Below are 19,777 nucleotides of genomic sequence, written 5' to 3'. Positions count from 1 at the left end.
TTGCCTTGGTTACACAGTCAGTGTGGCATCATAGTACAGTACCGATCCTGCTCAATGCAGAGAAGCGCACTGAGCAGAAGGGTGTGTGTTGCACGCTGCATATTACTAAAATTGGGAGACTTTTTTTTTTTTCATCTTTTGGATGTCCAAGACGTTTGTTTATGTCACCAAACAGCGAGTAGAGATAAAATATTCATGTACATTACAGCGCAGATAAGTGCTTCTGTTGTTGCCTTTCGTGCAAGAAGAGCAGGAACAGTTGTTTTGAATGATTTTTTTTATTAGATCTGCTCATTCAAGTCTACCACCTGCTCCCTCGGCTCAGTTTCCCTCCTCCCTTATCTGTAGTCGAGTGGGATTCATTCAATGTGAAGCTTCTACTTCTTATTAAAGAAGAAGGTTGTCAAATTAGCAAAGGATACAAATTTGCTCAGATATGGGACAGACTGAGACAAAACTACTGTCTGAAATCTTGGAATATGGCTGAATCCATCAGGATGTCATAATACAACAACATGTATGAAGGATAGATGGGTCTTTTGCAGTGATGATCTTAGAACTATCACCTAAATGTGCAGTCCTGTTTGGCATATCGAAACTTATTGTTGAGTTCGGCTCATTGTTTACCTAAACACACTGTTTTGGGCCATTGTTAGCAGTCCTACTGTTCCACTGTTCATGAACGTCAAAATTTAGATTTACTTTAAACTTTTAAATGGAAAAACAAAGATCTAATTGTAACGGGAAATAAACATAAACACAAGATCAACCCAAACCAATCTAATACCAGAGAAAGAGAGCTGATAGCTGGGATATGTGCTGCAAAGCCAGTTCGGGATATCCTGGGTTTTACTCAACCCAAAATTCACAGTCTCATTAAGCGGTGTCATGAGGGTGTTTTCAACTCTGTTTGTGAACCCAGGTGTTCTGAATCTAACTGTGAGAGGTGAAATAGGCAAGTGTAGCTGTGTATTTCTCTCAAGAACTCAAAGCTATATGCTGCATACAAAGCCACGAGAGAAAACTGGCAAAACTGTTCCATCAATAGGGCACAAGGAGAGCATCTAACAATAATTACACTTGTGTATTCCAGTGATTAAATATGTTGCTTTGATATATTCTTGTAGTGCGTAAGTCAGTTTTAGCCTCATTCTTTGTGCTGGAATCCTGACAGTATTAAATGATCCTGGGAGCTTAATATATAGTCATAATTCAAAACAGTATGAAGGCTTACTTGCAGGTCTTATAGTGTCAACAAATGCAAGGCTTTAAAGCTCTAATCGCTCTGTCTTTTAGGATTATATCACCATACAAAGACCTTTAGAGCAATGAAATGGCAGCTCCCAATGCTGAGAATTTATTTCTTTTATATAAGATAAGTAGGCGCTCATCAGGGAAGGACACTTTTTTAAAAAATTTTTGTAAGAGCCCCTCTCACAAGCTGTCCACCGTGCTTCACTGGATCTTCTATGCAAGGCGGTGCTTTTATATGCATTGATATAAATCACTGCACGATATAAATCATCTCGCACATAACTTTTCTTGAGAAGGTTGTGTCGTCTTAAACACTCTTAGAATAAGGATAACAAGGTTAATTAAAGCTGCAAGCAGCGTTACGAGGGCCCTCGCACCCCCGGCGCGTCGAGCCACGCCCAACACCTAAAACCAGCACGTCCGATCTGATGTCACATTGATGGAATTCATGCATTTAACCACCAGCTAACATTTCAACTCATTCATTCGTGATTAGTTAGTCGTTCCACTAGGTGGCGCTCTAACCATTATGTACAAATGGCATAACAAACATTTCCGAGCTCGAGTCTCATCACGCCTATGAGCTTTGGGAGAGATTGGACATTGTGTTTTTGAGTGACAGCAGATTACTGCTTTTTGGCGAGTGATTGAAACTCTACGTGCCGCCATGACCACCCCGTTTCCCTGAATGTAAAAACCTTCGCAATTTAACATCACAAAGGTCTTTAGATTCCACACACAGGAGATTGCATCAATCTGATGAAATCCCTTGGAGGAGTACGTCAAAGAACGGTGCCTGAACAGAGGGGAAAATGTTGCCAAAATTGCACATTAATTTTAAAATGGCTGACTTCCTGTTGGATTTGGGATATTGCTCCAAGAGACTTTTTTGTACATCTTGATATCTCCTATAATCTTACCAGGTTTCAGACTCATACATAGAACACAGAGCAGGGGCTGTGGTTTTGAAATTTTGTAGGGGGCGCTGTGGAGCAATTTCGCGCTATTCAATGAAAATGGTTACATAACAACAAAGCCTTCATCCATTTGGAGGTGTGTGCAAACTTTCAAGCCTCTATAAACTTTCCAAGCCCCTCAAAAGCCACTTCATCTTTCATGGTGAACCGCATTGCCACCAGGGTGCGCCGTTCAGTTTAAAGTCACAATTTTTGCATTGAAGCATCACGAGGGACTGATGGTGATATTCACCGCTTTTGAGGTGGCCACGATGAACCTGTGAAAATCAGTACAACAAAATTAAAGCCATGACATTTCCTGTTGCCACTAGGTGGCGCTGTCCGTATTTCTGACAATGGGCACGTCAATCTGTTCAGGGCGGGTCTGACATCATGCCTGTAAAGTCTGGTACTGATCAGACTGGATTTCATTGAGTTATACTAATTTGTTTCTTCATGGCGTGACATCAAAGTTCGCCATGCTGCTGGGGTCACACCCTTTGCCGAAAAGTCACAGTTTTCACTGTAACCCAAGACCAACTCCTTAAGGCTTTCCTGGAGAAATTTGAGGCTGCAGATGTCACCCATCACTATACTGTACCCCAAAGTGTAAAACATGACATTTCCTGTTCCCACTAGGTGGCGCTGTCCTTGATGTCAAATATGGCAGTTGAAATATGTTCAGGGGTGGAGCCTTATCATATGTGTTCACTTTGGTCAAGGTCAGAAAATGTATGGCAAAATGAGAGGCAATAAGATTTTCATGGCGAGTCATCGAAATTCGCCATGGCGCCACGGCCTCATAGTATTGTGAAAACTCAAAAGCTCCGCAATTTAACATGGCACAAGGGTGTAGTTGACACTGTCCAAATTTGAAGTATATAGGACCAAATCCCAAGGAGGAGTTCGTTAAAGTACAAGGCATGGAAACGGTAAAATCAGAGCCAAAATGTCACCTTCAATCCAAAATGGCGGACTTCCTGTTGGGTTTAGGACATTGCCATAATAGACTTTTTTGTTCGACTCTGAACGTTATAATGACGTACCGACTTTCAAACTTGTAGGCCATACCCATACCGGGGGCTCGCGTTTTTCAATTTTCTAGGTGGCGCTACTGAGCTAATTTTCCCTGGCCATGTCTGAGAACATTAAAATACGTAAATTTTCACCAGACCTGACGCGTGTGCAAAATTTCATGAGTTTTCGAGCATGTTTAGGCCCTCAAAAGGCCGATTCATTTGCCGGAATAATAATAATAATAAACAGAGCAATTACAATAGGGCCTTCGCACTGTCAGTGCTCGGGCCCTAATAATGATATCAGCCGTTAGATGACTTTCTGTTTTGCTTCTAAAAGTAAAAAGCTAGACTCCACCCACACAAGATAGGCAAACATGTACATTTAGCACCTAAAAAGAGTGCTAATTTCCTCAAGAGATCAGAAGTAAGAGAGGTGATAGTGGGCTTTTTTAGTGGTTTTAGGTTTCTGTTCTGTAACTTCCTTTTATAGTCCTGAACTATCACTTGAGCATCACCCCAAGCTTTTGGCTTTGGCCCTCTGCATCTGGGGTCCTGTTTTTCAGGCCCTCCTCTCCTGTGGTTCATTATACAGCTTTTTATGAAGTTGCGTAACAGCTTGGTGTCAACTGTTTGCTTTAGCGTTCTCCTCTCAAGGTGACATCTGGTCAGTGTTTGTGTTCACAACCAGTTTCCAGGGCCCCCAAAGTGGTCAACAACCCCACATAAAGCTGTCCACCGTGCGTCATGATGCCACAACGTTAATTATAAGCAGATATAAACACATAACGCCAACTATGGGAAAGCAGCAGCACACTAATGCTTTGTTACATTGTATTGCAATTGTAATAACTTGCCCACTGAAATAGAGCAGACTCTACCGATAACGCTCATGTAATGTGGCTAAAAGCTTCTGAAGAGTTGCAAAAAGGCCCTTGAGGTTAAAACACTTCTTCATCCGGTGGCACTTTTTTGAACATGTACGGCAGATTTAAGTATTCTCGTTGCTGTTGCTATGTATCAGAGTCCTTTAAAAGGATGCATGCTTCTTGACATGTGGCTCTCTTTTAATAATGCTCTCATGACGACAATGTTCCTGGCAGAAACAACATGCAACTGTTGAGGCACAACAAAGCCAGTCTGAAGTGACTGACTCATTTAACTCTATGATGGTTGGTGGCAAGTGAATGTATACGAATGTGTGCTGGGAAAACAGGAGCGGGTACACTAAAAACCCATGGGGTCAGTCCTTCTATGCTTGCTTGGCCTTTTTTGGTATAAGTTAAGAACAGGCTAACTGCAAAAAAACCCTAGAAATGGTGCTTCTTTACCTCCCACGTGAATGAAGAAAGCCTACCTCTGAGGCCTTTCTCCAGTCAGTAGTAGCTGTCTGTACCTAAATATACTTTCCTCTCTTTTCTTGCTTGGTCTAGGCAGTGATACAGTTAATCTCCTCTCTGTGTGCTGCTGCGCTCCATAAGAAGAGGAATGAAAGGGAGAGAAGCATATATACACGCTGAGAAAACAAGCAGGGAGGAGTGGCGAGGGGCCAGGTGACTCAGAACATGTGACAGGGGGGTCATTGCGGTGGGAGGCAGTGAGATGAATGACTGAGGTGTGAATCCGAATCGCTAATGGAGGCATCCACCCCCACCAACCCCTCTCTTCCTGAAGTCTGCGATTAGCTCATCTCCAGCCTAATGTCAGGCTACAGGGCCTTCATCTTTTGAGCCAGGCGTTTGAATATTCCTGTTTTAATGTGAGAATCTGCAAAATTTTCCAGATCTTCTCTGTGGTATTTGTTTACGCAACAGAGGAAAACCAGATAAAGTGCATACATGGAAATTGTTCATTTCTGCTTTCACGGGCTGTTTTGATGTACGACGGCTTGACCATTTTGCTTTATGTAAAATCTGAAACGCTTCCTTTTCACACTTCAGCAGCTAATCTGACCATTCACTCTGCCTGTTGTTAGTTTGCCTTGGTTACACAGTCAGTGTGGCATCATAGTACAGTACCGATCCTGCTCAATGCAGAGAAGCGCACTGAGCAGAAGGGTTGTGTGTTGCACGCTGCATATTACTAAAATTGGGAGACTTTTTTTTTTTTCATCTTTTGGATGTCCAAGACGTTGTTTATGTCACCAACCAGCGAGTAGAGATAAAATATTCATGTACATTACAGCGCAGATAAGTGCTTCTGTTGTTGCCTTTCGTGCAAGAAGAGCAGGAACAGTTGTTTTGAATGATTTTTTATTAGATCTGCTCATTCAAGTCTACCACCTGCTCCCTCGGCTCAGTTTCCCTCCTCCCTTATCTGTAGTCGAGTGGGATTCATTCAATGTGAAGCTTCTACTTCTTATTAAAGAAGAAGGTTGTCAAATTAGCAAAGGATACAAATTTGCTCAGATATGGGACAGACTGAGACAAAACTACTGTCTGAAATCTTGGAATATGGCTGAATCCATCAGGATGTCATAATACAACAACATGTATGAAGGATAGATGGGTCTTTTGCAGTGATGATCTTAGAACTATCACCTAATGTGCAGTCCTGTTTGGCATATCGAAACTTATTGTTGAGTTCGGCTCATTGTTTACCTAAACACACTGTTTTGGGCCATTGTTAGCAGTCCTACTGTTCCACTGTTCATGAACGTCAAAATTTAGATTTACTTTAAACTTTTAAATGGAAAAACAAAGATCTAATTGTAACGGGAAATAAACATAAACACAAGATCAACCCAAACCAATCTAATACCAGAGAAAGAGAGCTGATAGCTGGGATATGTGCTGCAAAGCCAGTTCGGGATATCCTGGGTTTTACTCAACCCAAAATTCACAGTCTCATTAAGCGGTGTCATGAGGGTGTTTTCAACTCTGTTTGTGAACCCAGGTGTTCTGAATCTAACTGTGAGAGGTGAAATAGGCAAGTGTAGCTGTGTATTTCTCTCAAGAACTCAAAGCTATATGCTGCATACAAAGCCACGAGAGAAAACTGGCAAAACTGTTCCATCAATAGGGCACAAGGAGAGCATCTAACAATAATTACACTTGTGTATTCCAGTGATTAAATATGTTGCTTTGATATATTCTTGTAGTGCGTAAGTCAGTTTTAGCCTCATTCTTTGTGCTGGAATCCTGACAGTATTAAATGATCCTGGGAGCTTAATATATAGTCATAATTCAAAACAGTATGAAGGCTTACTTGCAGGTCTTATAGTGTCAACAAATGCAAGGCTTTAAAGCTCTAATCGCTCTGTCTTTTAGGATTATATCACCATACAAAGACCTTTAGAGCAATGAAATGGCAGCTCCCAATGCTGAGAATTTATTTCTTTTATATAAGATAAGTAGGCGCTCATCAGGGAAGGACACTTTTTAAAAAATTTTTGTAAGAGCCCCTCTCACAAGCTGTCCACCATGCTTCACTGGATCTTCTATGCAAGGCGGTGCTTTTATATGCATTGATATAAATCACTGCACGATATAAATCATCTCGCACATAACTTTTCTTGAGAAGGTTGTGTCGTCTTAAACACTCTTAGAATAAGGATAACAAGGTTAATAAGGATATCAGCCGTTAGATGACTTTCTGTTTTGCTTCTAAAAGTAAAAAGCTAGACTCCACCCACACAAGATAGGCAAACATGTACATTTAGCACCTAAAAAGAGTGCTAATTTCCTCAAGAGATCAGAAGTAAGAGAGGTGATAGTGGGCTTTTTTAGTGGTTTTAGGTTTCTGTTCTGTAACTTCCTTTTATAGTCCTGAACTATCACTTGAGCATCACCCCAAGCTTTTGGCTTTGGCCCTCTGCATCTGGGGTCCTGTTTTTCAGGCCCTCCTCTCCTGTGGTTCATTATACAGCTTTTTATGAAGTTGCGTAACAGCTTGGTGTCAACTGTTTGCTTTAGCTTTCTCTCTCAAGGTGACATCTGGTCAGTGTTGTGTTCACAACCAGTTTCCAGGGCCCCCAAAGTGGTCAACAACCCCACAGATAACCCAGGTTTAATGCTGTGTTTTATTGAGGCAATAAAGATAATGGCAGCTGCATACAACTAGCCAATGCCAAGCTATTTAAACAACAATTAAAAATCAGAATCCTACTTCCATTTGGAAATTACTAATTTGAGAATATACAACGAGACAATAGTGATTAAGCCTGCAGTTCACGTATGATTGAAGTTGCCTCCTTTAGAAAAAACAAAATCCTTGCCCTCCTTTAACATTTCTGATTTAATTGCACACTGTCTTAAAAGCTGCCAGCTCTATCACCGAGCCTTTCCTCCCCATTCTCCTCTTTTCTGCCAGAAGCCAAAGCCGCAGTGTTACACTTCTGAAAACTGCAAACTGACAAATCTGAGCTTGTCATCTTGCTTGAAATCCAGAGCGAAGTCAGAAAACACACACAGACAATACAGCCTGCTCAAGCTGAAATACGCCTCCGTTTGAAGGTGTCTAAAAAATACTTTCTATCCCTCAGGCTGAATTCAGACTCTCATTAAGTCCTGATTCAGGGGGCAACTCAAGGCACATCTCTGCCCACGTGACCATGGTGACAAACGACCAGAGCGCCATTGATTGTAGTCACGCAACAGCCCCGTTGTATTCAGGTCCTGTCATACAACTTTAATGAAAACAGATTGCCCCTGTCCTTCAACTGTGCAACATGCAACAGGGACCAGAGCCACATGTAGGCAAGACAGTATTAAAAGAGACAGAAAAACCAATAACATTCCTCATGCGCAGAACACAACAAACACGAAAGTACTTCATTTTTTTGTCCCAGATAATAATCTTGTTACATCGACGGTAGTTTTTTTATTTAACTGATTTCGGAAATTAAAAGGAAATATCACTAGAAATTTCAACACATTTCATCAGCGTTTTGTTCTATAGGGCAGAAACATACTGCAGACATGCACTGATGTGCAAAATGTCAACGTCTAAATTTTCTTTAGACCCTCAAATATTAATGGAAACAACAATTTGTTTCAAGATGCAACACCACAAATCAACATCGCTTTAAGCCCCCTTTTTGTTCTCACTACTGTGAATGAGAAAATAACAGAGCAGGCAAAGTAGGGTGACAAACTGCCAATGACAGCAATAGGTAGCCTGTTACTTCTAATGCAGTGTGAAAAGGCGGAGATGTGCCAGATCAGGACCACACCAACGTCACTGCCTGATTTTTGCATAAGCAACTCACTTGCGGATGAAAATGTCAGACAACGGCAGAGCGAATCAATCCTGAGGTGAAATATTAATCTGCTTCAATTTAAAATTCCCCTTTAAATTTTCTATTTGTGGATGGCCAGGCAGGGTGGCTCTTTGAAGCTTCGTGGTGCTGTGGTAACCCTTCCTCTAAAGATGAGGTTTGAGGATAGAAACAACTCCTTCCTGCGTGATTTCCACATGGACACACTCTCTCAATTTATAAGGCTCTTAATTGTTTCCTCTCCGTAAACAGAGCCGGCAGCGTGACATGTTACAACACAACCACTCTCCGTGTCTTCCCCTGGTACGACCCATAATGACTCATGTCAACAACTTGTCCCAAGTGCCTGCAGAGAAGAAACCAGCCTAATAAGAAAGCAGCGGCGAGAGACTGACAATCCACAGCTGATCTGCTCTACAGAGCGTGCACTGGCATCTTTCTTTTTTTCTTTTCCCATCAGCTTCCGCCTCCCTCACAACACCAAATTACAAAACACGTTGCAGTAAATAAGCAGAGCTGCAATACTAAGGAGAGAAACAAACAAAGCATCTTAAAAAAGTAAAGGTGAGAGTAAACAATGATCCATGCGAGGCACTGCACAGTCAGTGGTGTGTGGAAGTTGAAACATGGACAAAAATAGTTTCCTGATACATATTGCATGTGCAACTACAGCCTGTAGCTCAGTGCTGTGGAAGTATCATTATACTGAACAACTCTTGAGGCGTGCAGATGTCAGAGCCTATTTTACAGCCTCTGAAAACTTGATCTCTGATATTAGACTAGGATCTCACAAGTAAAAAGACATTAGCTGAGGCAGATTTCACAAAATATTTTAAGTTCCATTTATTTTTTTTATTTTTTTTAATAAACTCATCTAATGGATATCATTAGAGCTCTGTGGGTGTGGATTCATTGGATTTCACTGATTGTATATGAAAGATGGACGTAACTACTGTGACTTTTAAAGCCTTGGTCAGAGTAACTTGTAATCGTTGCATCTTAGTTTCTGAAGCCAGTCAAACCAGTCTGGACTCCAACGTCATGTCATATGTAGTAAGACTTGAAGAGATCAGGGAAGAGGTCTTTTGTGAGGAGTCTCTCACTGATTAGTAAGAATGTACTGAGTTCACTTTTCACAGAAGCTATGTCCATCTTTCATACAGAGTCTATGTGAAAAAGAAAAAGAACATAATTAGATTCTTAAATACTGGATTGATGCAAAAAGAGTTTTTTTGCATCTGCATTTTCAAACAGTCGCCCAACTTCCCACTGGATAGAAGGACAGAGAAAAAAATACATGAAATGTCCCGTGTGATTAAAAACAGAGGATGATGCTCAGTGCAGCTGACAGTCCACCTGACTGATTTTATATTTTATCGATTTTATACATCGGTGCACAATTCCAGACGCTGACTGTTGCATGCCACTCGTGAAAGTGATGATGGTCAATTCCACAGATGTATTTTCTTCTTCTGCTTTTATCAGCCTCCCAATGTATAATAATAAATCAGTAATAACATTTATTATTATAACTGCTGTGAGGTGTTTTAACAGTCAGAGGATGATCTGGAAGGCTGTTTGTATTGAAAATTCATTACTATAGGAGCTTTACCGTAGGAGCTTATAAGGATTCTGACAGTCAACCAGTAATGTATGCATACACTGTATGCTCAGTGTACTCATTTTAAATGCAACCTCCCTCTCTGTCACAAACGTGAGCGTCTTCTCTTTCATGTTGAGATTAGCAGCTTAATGTTAGATGCTGCATTGCGTGAGTGCTTAACAGCTGCCACAGGTATCACTGCAGGATTTTTTACTATAGTATATCCCTTATTTTCCTCTCACTCACTTGTCACAGTGGGGTATTGATTCACTGTAAATGGAGTGCTACAAGCACGGATACAGCAGCCGCTGTGCACTTAGTCTCTGACTTGATGGTATCACTTATTCCTGCTTGGCCGCTTGAGTCATGTGAGGCCAGCTTCGACTTCAATTTGATGGGCGGACAGGAGCCGCAGCAAAATTAGGAAAGCCGTCAAATGAAGCATATTAATTTAAACAGGGCACCCTGAATCAGAGACAATAGTGGCAGCATTTGACGTATGTGGAAGTGGAAGTCAGCATGATTTATTTTGTTTACAGTATATGGTTTGCTGTGAGCATCACATCATATTTGCATGGCACCACATTTATGAAACTGAGGGTCTGCAGGCTGTTTGGAAATGGTTTCTAATGAGCAACAATGCATCATGCAATTAAATTTTCTCTCTGCTGAAATGTAGCATTTAATATGTTTGGCATGCTTATTAAGTCTAGAAAAATATTTTTTTAAGTGAAATAAACAGTTTAAATGGTAAAAATGTGTATCTATGAGGCATACCTCACATCTGTGTTATGTAAAGTCAATACAACAGTCAGCCTCTGCAGTGGCTGAGTATCCACATGCCTTTTGATTCCGCTCTTCAAAAGGAGAGACCGCACTCACACGCTACAGTCCTCATAAAAACAGCCTGTCCCATCTCTTATTACTTTATCTCTAACCCTGCCACACTCGGTGGATGTTTCTTCTGACTTAAGTCATTAAACTCCCCTCGCCCACTATGTTTATTTTCTCACAACACTGAAAACAATGTAATGAAAAATACCACACTGGGAGCATCTGTGTAAGCAGCACAGCCTCCTCCAAAATGAGCAAACTCCTCTGCTCCTCCTCATCACTGCATCACTGTTTCCACTTGTTAGAGCAGAAAAGAAATGCTATATATATATGATAATCTCACCGGTCCTCTGTGTGATATCTCACTGCAGTACATACCAATTTATGTACCAATATTGTGGCTCACTCTGTGTTCAGATCTACACACAGTACAGGCGCTCAGCACAACTCAGCTTTTTATGTTGGTCTTGCACATTAGTGGCTCTCAGCGGTCCCACAAAAATTTTAATGAGCACAAATAAACTATCTCAGAGACAAAGGATACAGTGTAATATTACATAATTGAATGTGCTGCAGTACTTTGAGAAAAAGCACAGATTTGAATGAGCAAACCTCGTGAAAGTGATCCCACAGCTACTTCTACAGACCAGGGAAACCAGCTCTGCTCTTCTCCCAATTATTTCTATTAATTAGCAATGTTACTGTTGTCCTCGTAGATAAACCAACAATAACAGATTCGTACATTTGCATTTGCCTTTTTCAAAACAGTCGCTGCACCTTCCACATCTATATTGTGCCAGAAGCTCACGCAGAGTCAAGAGCAGTTGCAATGCAAAGTTGGAGCAGCTCTCTCCCCGGAGATCTAATTGTGTACAAATTGCGAGGCTAGGTGGTAATCTGCTGCACTTTCCTGCTGCCACTGGGGCCACATGGGGTTAAGCGGAGGTCTGGACCTCTTCTGGGACTAAACAAATCATTACATACAGCTCACCAGTGCATCACCCTTCTTAAAGTACCTTAAGGACATGAGTTAATGATGAATGGCATGACTCTATAATGGAAATGCTGTAGTATTTGTTTTCCTATGTAATTCTGAGTGTGACTCAATCATCTGGCAAGGGTACGGCTTCTATCCATTGCTAGCTGTTCTTGAGAGATCCTGATTTCAGCATAAAAAATAAAAAAATCTAAGATTTCCAACAAAACTAAACTTAATTGAATTAATACAAAGGTCATCAGTGCAATTTAGTGGTTTAAATTACCACTACCTAAAACATTTGCCCCTCATGACATATGTGAGGCATAATGAAAAACATGTCATTAAAACTTTTTGTTGATTAATTTGACCCGATTTGACCCGAACACGACAGGAAGGTTAAGTCAATTTTTTACATTCACATCTGGAAGTTTTCATCTGCTTCTGAGCAATGACAAAATGACTTAAGGTAAACCTCATTCAACAGCAGGTCTCACAGGAACATTATTGACCTTTGACATGTCACCGTTTGCCAGCTTTTTTTCCCCCACGGTGAAAGTTTGCTCTGCGGAGTGGCAATCGCCAGCATCGTTTTATGATTGAATTTATCTGGGTGATGTGAGAGCATCTCCTGCACGTTCAGCATCAGCACGTACTGTGCATGTGTTTGTGCCGGGGGAACCAGTGAAGATAGAGTGCTGTAATAAACTCTGGGAATAGAAACTAGAGTGAAACTTGCTGTTATGAATAAATAAATAATTAAACAAGGATTGGAGGTGTTAAGGATTCCGGTTCATTCTTCTGTATTCTTATTATTGGCGGACTTCAATATATTCAAATCCAGTTTTCTTGTGGATGCGATCACTAATGAAAAAGTGGTAACATGTGGTAACATGTGGATGTCACATAACTTCATTATATATATATATATGTATATATATATATATATATATATATATATATATATATATATATATATATATATAGTAACCAAAATCGTCAGGTTGCAATAGTCAGGTTATTCAGCACATTCTACAGAACAAACCCAAATGTTTGGGTTTACTAAACAGATCGATGAAATAAAGCCTGTACGTGGTCGCTTTTTTTTCTCTTTCACATTCCTAAATGTGGACGGCTATTCAGAAAAGAAAAAAAAAAACACCACAACTTACCTTGACTCCAAATTCCGCCACTAAACGTAGGATCCAGTGCCTGTCAAAGTCGAGTCTGTCCTCACTCCCCACTCCTATTACACTTTACGTCCCTGTGAAGTTCAGAGAAATAAAAAGTACTTCTACAGCCGATTCTAGCGCTCCTGCAGCCTGTGGTACTGTACCATCTGTTGTGCCCGTGTGCGTCGAGATCTGCACGGAGAGCAGGAGAGGAGATAGGAGGAGAAAGGAGGGGAGGAGGGGAGAAAAGGGAGCGAAGGGTCCGGAGCGCACGGCACAGCGAATAGGACACAGTGGGTACGGAGGAGGAGGGGGGCGCAGAGACAGGAGTTAATCTCAGATATACTGAAAAACTAAGAAAAGCGGAAAGAAAAGAAGTAAATTAAAAGAAAAAAAGTGATTTTAGGGTTAATGGATTCAGCGAGTTGAGATGTAGCCTTCAGATAGGCTCACTCCGTTGTAACCTCGAGTGATTGATTGACACATAAAAGCGGTGTGAATGTATTATGCGTGTGTAAGTTTGCTACCAGCAACTGTGTTAACAAACTTAGCCGTCAGAAGGGAAGGGAACGCCGGGTGTGGGTGATGTAATGACACGAATAGAAAAAAAAATGACTCTGACCGATGTGCTGGCAGCAAATCAGAGCCATGAAGCTTCTGCTATGGCTCAGTGTGATGGACTGATTTACCTTGATTTACCGAGTACGGAAACAACACTGACAGATTTAATGATCTTTATATTTTTTAGTGCATCACTTAAATACAGATTCAATCAGTTTATTTTTTAAAATCCTTCTTAATTAATGTTCTAGTGCCTCCTTTCAGACTCCACACCGTTTAGGTGAAGTAAACTCATTTGTACCATCGTTTGTTTGCTTGTGTCTTGTTCCGTGTTAAAATGTTTTCTCCTTTTTTCTTTTTCCTTCTTTCTTTTTTCAAATAGAGGTGTTGATCCAGCTGTGAGGTTACAGGTTGACTTTTTTACAATCAACAAATGCACTTCATTGAGACCTGCATTTATGCCCTTTAAAGCCCATACAGGTATATGAGCACATAAACGAGGAATTGTGAAAAAGAAAAAGAATTCTTACACGAATTGTTTTTAAATCTGTAAATAATGATGATAAATAAATAAATGATAAGTATTGTACAATCACGTGCACCTCCAGACATTTTTCATAAGTGTGGCCATGTGGGGAGCGACTAAAAGTACTGGGATGGCACACCAAAAATACAAATTGCAGTTTTACTGTACTGTTGTCAAATATAGATTACTTGAAAAATATGTCCAAAAAGAAAGGATATGCCTGGTTAATTTCCTGCTATTAAAGATGATATCACTGAAAATAGGTACAAATGACAACCAAATAAGATTTTGAAATCCATGATAATCTGTTTTAATAGATTCATTGACAGACTGACTGAATGGAAGTCCCAACCATCACTTTAATGATTCTTAGCAGAGCTGAGGAGAAGCAGCTGAAGTTATAGTAAAATAATGCCATCACATCACAAAATGATCTTTTAAAATCTCTTAATTGGAGAATGAACTACGATCTTTAGTTAATTCTCATGATTATTCTGTATGTTCAAGCGTTTAAAGTTATTGCATTTTAACATGTGGCGTTTTCTGTGGAGATCTTTATAATCCCTTCTTGTGGCTTTTTTGTGACACAACTGGCAAAGTTTTATGTTTTATTCAGTAGGTATTGCATCAAACCATTTTGGAGTGTAGTGCTTTTTGTGATTATATGACTATATCTTTAGTATAAAGGAGTTCCACTGACAACCGTACAAAGGTGATGGCAGAAATCTCTCCGGGTCACTGCCATGTCACAAGTACAATGAGAAAATCTGTTTTTTTCTTGTTTTTTTTTTCTTCGCTGGGATGCAGGAACCTATATGAAGCTAATTCAAGAATCTGACTGTTATTGGAGATGAAATGCTGCTCTAACATTCTAAAAACCCTGAAGCATCCTAATGTCCACAAACATTAGAAATGAAGTGTGGGGGGAACATATAGGCTAATGGAAAACCTGGTACTGAAAGCAACAAATGGATGGAGACGACATTCAATGCTCCATATGTGCTCACAAATAAAAGGCCAAAAGAGTCCAGAAATTATATTTAATAGAAACAAAGATTTTTAATAACTAATATAAATGAATTACTCTAAAGACTCCCAACAAACTGTTTTACAAACTGTTCTACCACCGCGTGCAAAAAGAAATAGATTCAGCAGAAATCTGCTGAGCCAAATAAACCTGAAGCTTCCCACCCAGGACGAACATTTTCGCTGCGTCGCAGACAGACCGTTGACCGCGGTATCGCTGGGTGCCATCTGGAAGTATTGAGAGAAGCCAACATGTCATACTGGTCATTTATAACTAATGCCAACTGGGATCACGAGTTTTCAGCTGTTCACGATGTGCTCACCAGCATCGATCACTCTTACGATGGCGTGGCAGAGGAGCTTTGCAGCAAAGCGAGGTCATTTATTTCCAGGGATCGGTGCACTGTGTTGAATAGTTTTACCTCAGCCTTCTCAGAAGCATGTGTTATGAAACACTAATCTTTTTTAACCAAGCGTACGTGTTGATTTTTATACTTCTAGGTGATAATAGTTAAGCTTGACCTCTGGATACACCTGTTACCTGTTACTTCCTCTTTCTAGCAGACACGACACTGAGAGCAGTCTAGTTACTGAAATTTTGACAAGAAAGCAAGCCAGGATTCATCAAGAACTAAGCATTATTTCCTGAGCTGCTACAAAGTTTACCTGTTTAAGGAGATATTAATATACTTCTTATCTCTCTCTGCATGTTCACGAACAAAGGAATAAAGCAAAAAAAAAGACAGGATTTATAATGCTGAGTGGCACAGAGCAACATCTGACACGTTTAACAGTTAGTCACTTTGTTGTCAGTCACGACTACACCTGTGATGTAATGAGGCAAAGCAGTAGTTAGTGCAGAATGTAGACTCAGCTGTCATCTCGACTCAGAGACAGACAAGAGTCTCGGGGATCTGTCGCTACAACATCATGTTCTTCCTCATTGTGCTGCAGTCTCAAAAAATGTCTTAGAGTCGACATCGTTTCTTTTTCTGCTGATACTTTTCATTGTAGTGCACACTTACTGACACGTGTTCTTAAGGTAGAGGACCAAGTAGCCTTTTAATTCATTTACAGCATGAAACTATGAAGGGTTTGTCCTGCATAGTGTCCATATGAAGCGTGATTATCATATTCTGTGTCCTCCCTACTCACGCTTTTTTCTTTGTTGTATTTCTGTCCCTAATTATCTTCTCCGGTCGTTATTCACGGCGTGCCAAGTACTTTTGCTCACAGACTGTGCTGTTTTGCCGCAAACGCCTGATATCACCACAGCATCCGTGGCCTTGTAGCATCACGGCGCTAAAGCTGGAGTTGCTATAGCAACGGGTGATCAGAGGGGTTATTTTTCTGTGTTCGTGAACATATTGAGGAGATGATGGGGAAAAGATGATTTTTAATCAGTCATCGGCCTGATAGCGTTGTGCAAGCGCAACCCCACAGCACGCCAGGCATTTTAAAAGCCTGCAGAGTAATAAATGTCAACCTGTTATTGTTCCTTAACTCCAAAACATGCCAGGACACTGAATCTGATGTAATCAGTATAATATGTCGCTGTGATTTTTATGGTAGCCATCCATGATTAAATGGTTCCTCTGGCAGCAAACTGCCACAGAACAGATTCTCCTGAAACAAGCTTTTCAGATGACGCGAAATCATGAAGGGCGCAGTGTGATTCGGTGTGGCCCCTGCGGAGGGGGTGCTGCTGTCACTTGTAAAGGTCACAGCTGCAGGCATCAACAGCAATGTAAGTTTTATATGATTATTTAGCAATTGAACATAAACACTGCAGATGTTAAGGTGATTGCAATGCACTTTGAAATGCAGTAAATTTAAGATTTTTTTGCCAATTGTTTGAGTGCAGGGAAGACTGTGAGGAACAATATGGTAACAAAACATAGTTTATAAGTAATTTTGTCATAAATGAGTACTATAGAGTACAGTATTACATTTTTAAAACATTACAAACAAATATGATACAGGCTATAGTATTAATGTCAAATCCAGTCATGGAAGCTTTAAGATCCTCAGTTTTTCTCTCTGGATAAGAAAGCATTATTCTCATTATAAATCATTGAAAGAGCAAACCATGTGAATTTAAACAATTCTGTGGATTCTGTCATTGCAAGTCACATCTCTCCAGAGGAAAGCTGATCTTTTTTTAAAATTTTACCTCCTCCCATCACAGCCCATCACAGCCCATCACAGCACTTAGAGGACTCTTTGCAGCCAGTGGATTTATCCACTTGCCCAAGATTTTTTTTAGCATCCTGCATCATAGCTAATGGTGAAAAAGAAATTAAAATTAGAACAACCAAAAGGCAGCAGAGGGTAAATATGGGATCTGGTTCTCACTGTGTTACATAATGATACTCTTGAATAACGTCAATGGCAAATGATTTGAGTTGCAAAGAAGCAATGAGAGAACCTGCTGACCTCAAAGGGCTTTTTCATTTATTTTCAATACACTCAGCCAGAAGTGCCTCTGCTGCTCACGTTAAAATGCACAAATCAAAATTTGAGACTTTGCAATGTGTCTTTTAATCCTTCATAGGGTTTCAACATGGTAATTTTTAAATGTGTCTGAGTACTAAACAAATCCCAGTGTGCCAGGCTAGATCTAATATTTTATCAGAAGCAGAGAGATTTTAACTTACACTGAGCGATGTAGTGTAGAGTTTAATTATTAGATAGCTGCAAAAGATGCTTTTTGTTTTTTCTTTTCTTGCTAAAATGAAAAGCCGATCACAGGGAGCCTTATTCACCATTCCTCTCTCGTAAAGCTGATTACGCTCCAGCAGGTGAGTGTGCTGGCATCAAATGTTTAAGTGCCAGAGCTCAGAGGGGTTTTCAGTGCAGGCACACAGCCAAGTGGAGAAGCTGTTCAGCATTCAAATGTCTTCATGTCTGTTTATTTATGGCAGGTACTGTATCGGTACTTGCCAAGAGTCGCTGTGCTATTTCTGGTTCCCCTGAAATAACAAACAAAAGAAGCTCATTTTTTTTGCGAGGTGCTTTGAGGGCCACATTTAGATTATATGAATGGAAAACTATGGTCACCATAGAGATAAACGCTCAACATACTTTATTACACAAACCTGTTTCAGGCATCAGTGCACCCACCTCTTCTTCCCTGGACAGCTGGATGCATTGCTTTGCCCTGTTTCTGCCACTTGTGTTCAAGTTTAACTTTCAAGCACCGCCTGTTAACCAAAGCTGTGTTGGCTTTCCGTGAGAGTGATTTATTAAGTTCTTATCAGAATCGTACCAGCATGGCTAACACAGAGAGAGTCAGACAACCATTCACAACACTCACATTCACACCTATGGGCAATTTGGATTCACCAATTAACCTAAGACCACTACGTGTGGGAGGGAGTACCCAGCGTGAACTCACACAGGCATGGGGAGAACATGCAAACTCCACAGATGGCACAATTGAACCCTTGACCTCCTTGCTGTGAGGCAACAGTGCTAACCACTGGACCACCATGCTGCCTGTAATAGATTCATTCACTCACTCACTCATTCATTCATTCATTCATTCATTCGCATTTATATTCATAATTTGCAATCACCAATGAACTAAATAAGCATGCATTTCAGGAGGAAGCCTGAGCACCCAGAGGGAACTTTGATGACACTCAGCATCATGTTTGGAGGCTGAGTTTTAGATGGTCCACAGCAAGCATTTATATATGTCTACAGAGGCATTCCTTCAAAGAAGCATACTCCAACAAGAAGCCAGCCTCTGACACAAGTCGTGCTTTCCTTAGTCCTTATGCATGTATAATGTATTCACTTTGGAAAACAACAGTTGTCATCACAAAACACCAGCTGTGGACATCTTTATATAGGCAGAGGCCCTGCAGCTGATTTCTTATTTGGCATCCTCGGGCTCTCTCTGTAGGCAAAGTCCATCAAAGTCCAGGCAAAGTGGTTTGAAGTGACAGCTTGAAACAAGAATATAGATGCAACATAGGATTGAATTGACACAAAAAGTAAAATAATGCAAGTTTACCATGCAGGGGAATGCAAACTACAGGGAGGGATAGTGCGCTTCAATTGGTTTTATCATAACAATGGTGTTTCAAAGTGACTTGAGATGTGTCCTGTGTCTGCAAAAGAGAGAGAGGGAGGGAGAGAGAGAGCATCTGAGGGTTACTTCATCACGCATTAATTATGACAGGATTTACTTTTCAGAGCAGTTTTTATATTCTTTTATTTTTATTATAACCAACTGCCAGGGGTTAGAGGCAAAATTCAGTCAGTGAAAAGCTTTCTTCCCAGGAAATAGTTTTTTCTCATCTATCAAAAATAAAATTTAGATGAACGGATTCGGATTCGGATTCAAAAGAAAAATTATTCTCTGTTGGAAACGTTTTAAAGCTCATCCAGCTAGTAGGAGCCCTAGTTTCAAAGCTCCTTCTTCAACAGGACCCCCTTCATATCCCGAAGTTTGCTGTCAGTGATCAGTAGGGATGTTAATAGCTAGCTATTGTTCTTGTGTCCTTTTGAAGGAAACAGGGCTTGATGAGTCACATTCAGATTTTTAACAGTATCCTGCAATTCTGCTGAGCTACAGTAAAAGTCACCAGCAGTTTCCTGTGCCAGACTCTTCGGGTCCATCTGTCA

At 40.5% G+C, this 19,777-nt stretch overlaps 1 protein-coding gene across 1 annotated transcript in view; it reads right to left on the bottom strand.

Moving 5' to 3' along the window:
• LOC120715904 (caM kinase-like vesicle-associated protein) overlaps positions 1 to 13,468 on the bottom strand; it is a 47,028-nt gene extending 33,560 nt beyond the window's left edge. The window contains exon 1 of the mRNA XM_040003161.1: positions 13,030 to 13,468. The gene's annotated coding sequence lies outside the window, so the exon portion shown is untranslated. The remainder of the gene's footprint in view (positions 1 to 13,029) is intronic.
• Between the last annotated feature and the right edge of the window lie 6,309 nt (positions 13,469 to 19,777).

Source organism: Simochromis diagramma, unplaced genomic scaffold (assembly GCF_900408965.1).
Source record: "Simochromis diagramma unplaced genomic scaffold, fSimDia1.1 OVJJ01000646.1, whole genome shotgun sequence".
Taxonomy (NCBI): Eukaryota; Metazoa; Chordata; class Actinopteri; order Cichliformes; family Cichlidae; genus Simochromis; species Simochromis diagramma.
The sequence above is the reverse complement of the archived record's forward strand: the minus strand, read 5'-3'. Positions and strand labels throughout refer to the sequence as shown.